Here is a 10,384-nt window from a genome sequence, read left to right as displayed (position 1 = left end):
GGCTATGGTTGGCAGCCCCTGATCTAAAATACTGCCGATGCCCACGGCCAGGGAAGCGGGACCACAAGGCATCGGGATCTCACCCCGGGGCTCTCCTACCGCGGCCTGGACGTGCTGAGTCTCCCGTACGCATGGTCCAGGGGCCTGAGCGGGTCGCGAGGTTCTGCCGGGCCAGAGGGGAGGGGAGCCAGTCCTCCGAGGCCCTGGAAGGAGGAAACAGGCCTGCCAGCAAGTTCATGCCTTGATGCGTTTCCCTAAGAAGTGCTCACACGGCTCTGCAAGGAGACATGTGTTCCCGAGGGGGCGAGATCATTTTCAGAAAGGAAGTGAAACCAGGGCTCTGAGAGACAGAACGCAAGTTAGCGACCGCCCTCTGCTCAGTGCTCGGTCAGACCTGCGTTATCACCCGGTGGAAAATGAGCCCAAACAACAGACAACCCTGACCCATGAGGGATACTGAAAGGAGCATAGTGTGGATGGCGGCAAACTGGTCCTTCCGCCAAGGGACGGTGCCAGTATGTGTCCCCCCGGGTGGACGGTGCCCCGGCTAGGGCAGAATCCGCACGTTGTGCTGCCGTGGGCCCCCCAGCCTCGCAGGGCTGTGAGATAGTTTAGGGGCAGTGACAGGCTGGAATCCAGTGACTCGGAGTGTGTTGTGTAGACAAAGCAGAGTTCAATGTGGAAAGACAATAATGCCCACACTGTGGGGCTGGCCCTGCAGCGGAGGCGGTCTGTGCGTCCACACGGCAGAAAGGTGCGAGTCACGCGAGACGCCGTCGCGGGCCCCACAAAGCAGCTGGACACAACCTCACCAGGTGTGGCGGCCACGCGGACGGTGTTGAGTAGAAAAACACACAGAGCAGAAGGAGGCGTGGAATCCATAACCGCGTCTGCACACACGAAACTCTGGGCGAGAATACAGCCCAACGGCAGAGCGGCCGCCTGTCGAGGGGCTGAGCACGGAGGGCACGCAGCACCTCAACAAACACACGAGAAAGGGGTGTACACAGCCCAGGTGTGACAGAGCGCCAGGAACTCGGAGGCCCGCGACCTTGGGCTCCCCTCCCCGCCCCGAGAGAGACCCTCCTCTCGTCAGGGCAGCAACAACGGGAGGTTTCAGGAGCAGAGGAAAACAGACCAAGTCTCTCCCTTCAGAAAAACCGCAACACGAGTGAACATCACCTTGTGCTTCACCATGAACGTAAGTGACAACAGGACACTTTTGTGCGTGTGTGCAAGTAGGAACATAGCTATCCTTCCATAAAGGGGGACCTCACTATGAATGCGACTTCAAACTGCACTTGTAAGTACACGCAGGAGAAGCTAGTGGGCTTTCTAAACTTGAACTCTCTGCACAACAGTCTGTACCTTTCATTTTAAAATCCCCTGAAATGAAACAAACGAGGCTCCAACACTGAAGGATCACGTCACGTACGTGCATGTACACAGATCACACGTATGTACACACACGTGCACACATCACATGTACACGCATCACACATACACGATTCACACATCACGTATGTGCACATGTATACCACGTGTGTGCATCACACATACATGCATGCACACACACGTAGCACATGCACACACATGTACACGGATACGCACAATACGACTCACACGCACACATCACACGTACACACACGTGTGCACACGCGTGCGCAGATACCGCACAATCCACGATTCACGCACACACACACGCACGTCCACACAGGCACATCCCTCCTGCTCCGCTTGGAAGCACCACCTCAAGAACACCCAGCACCTGCCGTTGGCCAGCTCGGTCCAGTACATACGTTAGCTCATGAAGTCCTTAATAAACACGGAACTGTCGAACCTGTGTGTCCCCCTTACCGTCACTCACCGTGGTTCCGTGAAGCCTCTCCTTTGCGAGCTCGCACCCTCCAGCTCCAGCAGCACCACCTGGAGGCTGAGGAGGCAGCCCGCGGGCCCCACCCCTGCAGCTTCGGGGCGGGAGGGCTGGAGGCACCGAGAGCACGCGCCTCGCACGAGCGCCCGCGACCACACGCGGAGAGCCGCGGCACCGCCATCGGCCTCGTCTGCTTGGCTCCTTGCGGTTTGTAATTCGGTTACTGCGTCTTTGCTGACACGGCTTTGGTTTTCAATTTGTCTTCAGACGCCTGGAATCGTATTTTCTTATCCTTTCTGTACTTCCGATGCTTATTTTGCTGAATCCGTGCTCTTCTCCCGCTCTGCTCTCAGGCAAAGCACGGGAGGAGACTTTTCTGGTCACTGGCTGTTTCTCCGCGTGGGGGTGCTGTGACCCTTCCTTGGGCGTTTACCCATTTGCTTTCCCGGGCTGGTGTGCACACCGCCTGCCCTGCCCCTCGCCCTTCCCACCTTCTCGGAGCCCGAGCGACTCCGTCCAAGCACCCTGAGTTCCGCAGAGCGCCAGGCCCCCACGGCCTGCCAGGGGCTGCTTTCCGTCTGGGGCGCAGAGTTTGTGTCCTGGACGCCTCTCCCACCCTGCAGGGGTGGCAGCAGGAGGAAGGGCTCAGCCGAGCTTGGTCGGGGCGCCGGCCCGAAATCCCGTGAACTGCCCCGGGCCCGCTGGGGAGAGCAGCGGGTCCCATCCCGACCTGGGCCCCCCACGGCCCATATGTCCCGGAGCCCCGGCTTCCTCCAGAGGGTGGACCGCTGTCCAGCTCCGATTCTGCCACACGCTGTGGTACCGCTGCCCCGACCCCACGCCGGAGCTCCAGCGAGGGACTCCTCGTGCCGTGCGGCTCTGGGCCGGAGGGCGGCCCGGGCCCCACAGGGCTGCAGCCCTGCTCCGCCGTGGCGGCCCTGCTTCTGTCCCTGCCCCCATCTCTAAACCACCTTGTTGGTGTCTTGCTGGGATTCTTTCTCTAATTTTTCTTAATCTCTTCCTGTCCATTCTTTTAGGGACCGGGAGGGGGACATCCTGAAATTCAACTTTGCTCTGCCGTCTTGGACATTCCTTCTGAACACCCACAAGTGGGGACAAATCTTAGTCCCTGAGAATGTATGTGGTTGGGGACAGTGTGACTGTCACCGAGAAGGGAAAAGTTAGCTCTTTAGAGCCAAGAAGGGCGCACAAGTTAGATCAAAAAAGGAAGATGGAACACGAAGACCAAGAAGTCGGACTTCCCTCAGGCAGGTGCCGACCTGCACACGTTCTGGACGGTGAGACATGGGCTCCTCAGGAAAGTGAGGTGCGGCCCCAGGTGACCTCCCCCAAAGGCCTTGTCCCCGGGGACCAGCCTGCCCCCTGCCCCCTCCTCAACCCCGCTGTGGGGAGCCCAGTGAGCGGGGCACCTCGTCAGGCTAGATGAGGTGCAGGGACAGCACCAAAGATTTAAGAAAAAAAAATTACAGAAGGTAAACACAAAACTGAGGACATTCTGTCCATTAACATAACTTTCCCCTCGGATTGGGCAAAGTTGTTCTTTGTTCTTGTTGGATAAAGGAACATCATAAAGATCATGCAAGAACCAGGAGAGACAGCATTCGCCCCATGAGGCCACCTCTCCGAGGCTCTGCCTCGGGCATGGGGTTTTCCCGTTCCGAGGTACAGTGACCACCCCGAGCTGTCAGTCATACAGGACGGGAAGGGGTTTTCTTTTTTTTTTTTTTTTTAAAGATTTTATTTATTTATTTATTTGAGAGAGAGAATGAGAGAGAGAGAGAGCACATGAGAGGGGGGAGGGTCAGAGGGAGAAGCGGACTCCCCGCTGAGCAGGGAGCCCGATGCGGGACTCGATCCCGGGACTCCAGGATCATGACCTGAGCCGAAGGCAGTCGCCCAACCGACTGAGCCACCCAGGCGCCCGGGAAGGGGTTTTCTGATGGGCTCCCCGGTGTTCCCGAGCGAGCAGTGAAGGCGGCGGTAGCCCTTTGCTTTCCCGGCGGGCTGTGAAAACCCCATGCCTGGGCTGGGCCAGGGCTCCCCTCAGGGCTCCCAGACACCGGGGCCTCAAGGGAGCTGCTGGGACACTTGACAGCTCCAGGAAAGGGCCTTGGGACGTCCCTGCGCCCATGTCCCCTCCCCTCACCACCTGCAGGCCCCTCGCCCAGACCATCGCACACCTTCCCCAGCCTTGTGGAGAACCCTGAGACCACCGAGGTCCCTGAGCGCAGAGCGTTAGCCCAGAGGCCTGACTTCGGGCTGGGCCTCCGTGCTGCCCACCCACCCTAACCCCAGCCTGGCCCGGAGTAATTTTCTTTGTTGCGTGCTCGGGCAGCGACTGCTCAGGTTCTGAAAGCCTCCACCGTGGAAGGAACACCTGCAGGAGGCAAGGGGTAAGCTCGGCTGTCACCCCACTGCCCCCGACCCCTCTGAACAGGCTGCCCCCAGAGCTGGTGACCCCCACGGCGATGCCCCCCAGGGACCAGCCTGGTGTAGGGGTGGACACGGGAGCCACCCTCCTGACAGCCAGACCCCGGCTCCTGCGAGAAGGCAGGACAGCCCTGCCTGGCACCGTGGGCCCCCTACGAGGACTCCTGATGCCAGACAGAAGGACCCATGAGCGCCCAGACCAAGGCCCCCACCTGGCAGCTCCCTGTGGCCCTGCAGCACACTCATCACGGACAGAGATTCCCCGCGGACGGAGGCTCCCCGCAGATGGAGACCCCCTGGGCCCCACAGGCCTGGCCCCCTGGCCGCCCAGAGGCCCTGCACACTCCGGGGTCCGGTGGGTCTCGGGCTGAGCTCCGTCTGTCTGTCCATCTGTCTGTCCGTCTGGGGCTGAGCTCCTCACACCCGCCGGCCGCTCCGCATGTCCAAGGCCACACTGACGGAGGGACGCGCCCCCAAGCTGGGTTTGGCCGCTGCTACGGGCTCAGAGAGCGAACAGAGGAACACTGAGGCTTGGCTCTCAGGACCACCCCATTCAGCCCACCGGGGGGTCAACCAGCCCTGCTGTGCACGCAGAGGCTCCTCGCAAGCACTGGGTGGGCATGCTTCCCCAGGACCCAGGGCAGATCCCTGACACCGCCAAACCCAGAGGCTCTCCCCTTCTCTACTGAGCGTCGCGTCGATGACAGAATCTCATGGCTGATGACCAGCCTCCCCACAAACCTCTGCGCCCACTCCCCCGCTCCGTGTCCCCAACAACACCGAGCCCGGCCCCTGCCGACCCCTCGGAAGGTTTGATGCGCGCGTGGTGACGGAGGCACACATCACCTGCTTCTTAGGTAAATGCCAGTCACTGACTTCACTCACGAAAACACGAAAACGACGCTGTCCCCACTCCCATTTAGCAGCAGAAACAGGCTCATGGATGAAGCAGCCGGCCAGGGCCAGACAGCCGCTCCGTGACCTGAGCCAGAGCCGCCCGGCCACAGAGACCACGGGCGCCCCACCACCCGCGGGTGGGCTCTGCCCGCCTCCACGGAGCTGCGAGCACAGGCCACTGACCCTGGGGACCTGGGGGTACGGACGAGGGCTCTGCACTCAGCCGCCTCGGCCAGCCAGGGAGGGAGGCAGACAAGTGACTAGAAGGGAGCCCATCCCCTCCCTCCCCACCGTCGGGTTAGCTCCCGTCCGAGGGAGGGCGAGGCCCTGGGCTTCGGGCTGTAGGAAGAGCACACCTCCTCCTAAAGTCAGGAACGCCTCATGTCCTCCTGGGCCTTGTCAGCGAATCCCTGGGCTGTCCTTCTAAAAAGACAGTCAAAGGGCCCTGCAGGCGCGGGGGTCACACAGCCCCATCGAGGAGTCCCGGACCTCAAGCTTCCTCACTGCATGTCCCTGGACACCTGCATAACTTCTCTGAACCTCAGGGCTCTCAGGAGGAGTAGAGGAGCCCGGACGAGGGGTCAGGCGCCACCCAGGGTGGAGGAGCCTGAGCGGGAGGCTGCAACTCAGACCGCCTCTCCGTCTCCCACAAACGCAGGCCAGAGGGCTCAGGGTGGGAATGGGCCATGGCTGCTCTGGAGCCTCACGCAGCCTCCCACCGTCCTGGCCGTGTGGACCGGCCGCGTGGGGCCTCCGTGTTCATTTGCAGGGACGGATCACACAGCCTGCCCGCACAAAGCAGGCGGGAGGCCCAACAGGATCTGCTGCATGCGCGGTGCCCCGATGTCGCTGGGCACCCTCTCCCCCTGCGGCCCCCGACCCTTCCTGCCCCAGTCCAGGCCGCCACCCCTGGCCAGTGCCGGAGCTGCCGGGAGGATGGGGGGGAAGCTGGGGTCAGGGGCTCTCCTCTGAGGCGTGAGGGGTGCTCTGACCGCAGGCTGCGCCAGGTGCAGGAGGGCGCTGGCTTTTCCTTCACCTGCATCCCGAGACAGGGCGGCCTGACACCACGTCCTCCCTGGTGGGGCCGCACAGTAACTGCTCTGCACCAGGGGGCCGGGCGGGCCGGAGTCACACCTGCGGGGAGCTGTGGACTGCTGCCAGGGACGTGCCCTCGGGAACACAGAGCACGTTCTCCACGGAGAGCCCCTTGGGAGGCGAGGCGGGAGGGGGCAGGACCACCAGACCTGGCGGGGCCACCCCCATAGTTCCCCGTGGTGTCTCAGGGGCCTGCAGCAGACGGACAGCCCCCAACAAGGCACTGAGTGCAGGACTGGAGACCTCGTGACCTGAGGTGGCACGAGGGACCTTGTGGGTGTGAGGAAGGATCTTGGGGTGGGCACGGTCCTGACGCTGTGCGGGGCCGATGCCATCCCAGCGTCCTCAGGAGACAGTCGGAGGACACGTGAGGACAGAAGCAGCGCTCGGCTGGGGTCAGGGGGTCCGAGAGCCAAGGGGCCGAGGCCAGGAAGCCGCCTCCCTCCGAGCCTCCGGAAGGTTCCATCAGGCAGCACCGCGATGTCGGGTTCCTGACGCCCACAGCCAGCGCAAGCTCCCGGCAGTGGGTTCCAGCCCCCGTGGAGCTTGCGGGGTTGGTCACGTCCTGCTGGGAGCTCTGCGCGGATCGCCCCAGGGACCAGCTTGGTTAGGGCCGGAGGCTGAAGCGCACGGGGGCTCGGGCCATCACAGACACGTTTCTGAGCCCGCACAGACAGCCCGGCCGGTCTCCTCAGAAGGGCGGCGGCTCCGACACCCCCTCGTGGAGCACCCACGGGCCCGCACACCCCGCTACCCTCTCCGCTTCTAGGCTGGCCTCTAAAGAGGCAGGAGGCCTTGAGGCCGCACCCACGTGCACACAGCACGCCGGCGCCCATTTCGAGAAGTGCAACTCCGAGCACGCTCTGCTGCGGCGACACACACGGGCGTCTGCGAGGCGGCCAAGGCCCAGCCCCTCCGGAACCGCGGCGGGGAAAGCCCTTCTCTCGGTTTCCCCACTCGCACCTGCACCATCCCCTGGGGGGCTCGCGGCCAAGCAGCCTTCAGGGCAGAGGGCACTGAGGGGCCGACGCCAATTTGAAGGAGGGCCCCACGGACCCCAGGGCGCCTGCTGGGACGAGCAAACACATTTGCTGGAGGAGAGAAAGGGGCTGACTTAAAAAAAAAAAAAGGTCAAGGGTCTCTCAAGGTCAAAACTCTCGTTTGATTCCTTTTTTGTGCTCGTAGCAAGCGCACATGCCCTCGGACGGCGCAGGCCGCTGGGAGGTGGTGACTACCTGACCTCCAGCGCCCCACAAACTCTGCAAAGGGAGGCCCTGAGCGCTGCGCATCGCGGCGCCGTCCCTCCGCCTCCTCCCGCCACGGACAGCAACCCCACCTCAGACAAAGGGTTCGTTTTGCCAGCTCCTTGCGGTGGGATTTCTAGCCAGCGGGAGTTCTTTCTGCAGCTAAATTACATCTTCTCAGCAAGGCTGGTTCCCCCTTCGCAGGAGGGGCTCATTTTAATTTCAGCTTTGGCCGGTGCACAGTGAGCTCCTTTTGCTTTTCACTGCAACAGAAATGAGGTTATTACATGTATCTACTGAGAGAGCAAGCTTCACGTTAAGTCTACAAATACTAGAGACCATATACACATGGAAAGCCACCCTGAGAACAGAGTATCTAGACAAGCTCCACACCGGGGGGCTGGGCGGGCAGGACCCCCAGGTTCCTTCTGCACAGCATGAAGGGCAGAGGGCAGCGGGGCCTCGGAGCGTCCGGCAGGTGTCCAAGGCCTCGGGATGGCGGACAGATCACGTCAACAGGACCGGAGGTTCACTGTCCCATGGCCGGCACTAGGACGGAGCGCTGTCCCGACGTGGCTCCGTGGTCCTCACCAAGGTCAGCCCCAGGTCCTATTCCACAGGTGCTGTGGGAAGCACACTGCAGCTGTGACACCGGGGGTGGGCGGGGGGCAGTACGCGTCGACGTGGGACCCAGGCCTCACCAGATGCCTCCACAAGGCGTGGCCACCACGTCCGGGCACAGTTCCGTGCAGATTCGGCTGGCAGGGTCTGCCGGGGCTTCAGGGGACGACCGAGGGTGGGGGCAGCTGGGTGCGGGGTCGGGACGGGGTTCTTCGGGAGGGGGCAGCTGCAGCTCTGAACCAAGGGCCAGATGAACAGGTGGTGGCTTTGGACCCCACTGCTGCTCAGCCCTGCGGACAGCGTGACTCCTTGGCCGCGCTGAGGGGTGGGAGGCGGGTGGGAGGCGGGCGGGAGGCAGAATCCAGGGGCAGACACTGCAGCAACTTCTCAGGCACGGGTACGGGAGAGGGGCAGCAGCAGAGGAAACCGGACCTCTGGTCAGGGTCTGCACTGCCCCACGGAGGGGCGCACCCTGGTCAGCGGCCCCCCACACCCAGACAGGCCCAGGGGACCCCTGACTGGCTCAGAGGCCAGACCCATCACCCACAGCAGCGTGTGCAAGGTGTGCAACACTCACAGACAAGGGCATCTTCATCGCACACGGCGGCAGCTTCTCTAGAGTGAGAGCCCATGAGCAGCCAGCACGAACAGGAAGCCGGGCTACGCGCAGCCCTGACGTGAAGGTCGGTCATGGCTGCTCTGAAGGAGACTCGGCGCGGGCGTCCACCAAACCCTCCAGGTCTCCATCAGGAGACAAGGCTGGGCCAAGCACCGGGAAGTGACACAGAGCCTTTCTCAGCACCTACAAACCACCAAGTGTGCAGGCCGGCAGGGAGCGCGCACCCCAGGGGTGAGACTCAGGTTCCACCACGGCCCCAGTGCCCGTCCTAACACCCCTGTCCACCCAGTGCAAGGGCTGGGGCCCCTGGATTCACCTCATGTGTCTACAATATGAAGATTACAACGATCCTTGAGCCTCCTGCTTTTTACAGAAGGGTTCGAGTTGTGCACTCGACACTGCGATGTTCAGAGGAACGTGGTGCCTTTGGCCTGAGCACTTTGCGGAGTGTGGGGGAGTAGGTGTCCACAGCGGTGAGCCTCCCCTCCAGGAGGGCAGGCGCCCAGCCAGCGTCCCACCTGCGCTCCCTGACGGAACAGAGCTCAACAGGGACGGGGACACACTTCTGACACGGGGTGATGCTGGGCTGCATCTCTAGGAGGAAGCTCCTGGCTGGAAAGGACCCCGCTCTCCCTCCAATTCGTTCATTCATTCTGCTGTCCCTGGCTGAGCCCCCACGGCCCTGTCTCTACCCACCTCCTGACATGGCTTGCTCTGAGGCCATGCCACCATCGCCCCCATGCCCCCCAATCCGGACCCACCAGGAACAGCCACTCTGCTCTTCTGCATCAGCCCCAGGCTCGGGCCTGACCTGCTTGCCCCGCTGCTGGGTCTCAGGGCCTCACGGAGATTACGGCTTCAGTAGGCGAGTGATCCGAGCCTGCGGGCCAGGCTGCAGCTGCAGCCCCAGCAAGTCCGTGCCTGGGCTGCATGCGGTGCTGGGGACACAGGAGGCTCCGTGCACATCCGTGCAGGAGGGCTCACTACCGCGCTGAACATTAACAAAGGTTAATGCCATGAAACTACACAGCACCGAACAGAGCGCTTCCAGAATGCAATGACCGGCTGGGTTTAACCAGGGAGCTTCCCAGCGCTGACTTAGAAGTGTCACTGACAAAAATGGGGTACTGTTCTGATTAAAACAATTTCCTACTTAATTAAGACTTTCAATCCAGTAGTATGGACAAATGACATGCATTTACACGTTTAAAGATAAAATTTTACTGTTTCCCGTTAGAAGAACTCTTAGTAAGCCGCCCTCAGAGATAGCGGCCCAGTGGCAGCGAGCCACGCAGATGACCACAGGTTACACGGGGAAGTTCAGGCTCCTTTGAGGAGGAGTTCTTTCTTTTGAAAGATTTATTTATTTCAGACAGAGGGAGAAAGGAGCGAGCATATGCACACGAGTGGGAGGGCAGAGGGAGAGGGAGAGTCCCAAGTGGATTCGGAGCTGAGCGCGGAGCCCAACGTGGAGGACCCTCAGGACCCTGAGATCACACCTGAGCCAAAATTGAGAGCCAGATGCTTCACCGACTGAGCCACCCTGGTACCCCCTGGGGAGGGGTTTCTTTTTTTTTTTTTTTT

At 61.7% G+C, this 10,384-nt stretch overlaps 1 protein-coding gene and 1 long non-coding RNA gene across 5 annotated transcripts in view; both read right to left on the bottom strand.

The window, feature by feature from the left end:
* NDUFA10 (NADH:ubiquinone oxidoreductase subunit A10) overlaps window positions 1-10,384 on the bottom strand; it is a 113,414-nt gene that overhangs the window by 47,177 nt on the left and 55,853 nt on the right. The gene's annotated exons all lie outside the window — the stretch shown is intronic.
* On the bottom strand, window positions 3,646-10,378 carry LOC115936837 (uncharacterized). Its single transcript, XR_014143310.1, has 3 exons — window positions 8,262-10,378; window positions 7,653-8,183; window positions 3,646-4,271 (listed from the first exon to the last, which is right to left on the bottom strand). It is a non-coding gene; the product is annotated as an uncharacterized LOC115936837 (long non-coding RNA).

Source organism: Leptonychotes weddellii, chromosome 3, assembly GCF_054177405.1.
Source record: "Leptonychotes weddellii isolate Sample4059 chromosome 3, ASM5417740v2, whole genome shotgun sequence".
NCBI classification, from domain to species: Eukaryota; Metazoa; Chordata; class Mammalia; order Carnivora; family Phocidae; genus Leptonychotes; species Leptonychotes weddellii.
Note: the sequence above shows the minus strand (reverse complement) of the source record. Positions and strands in the feature narration are given on the sequence as shown.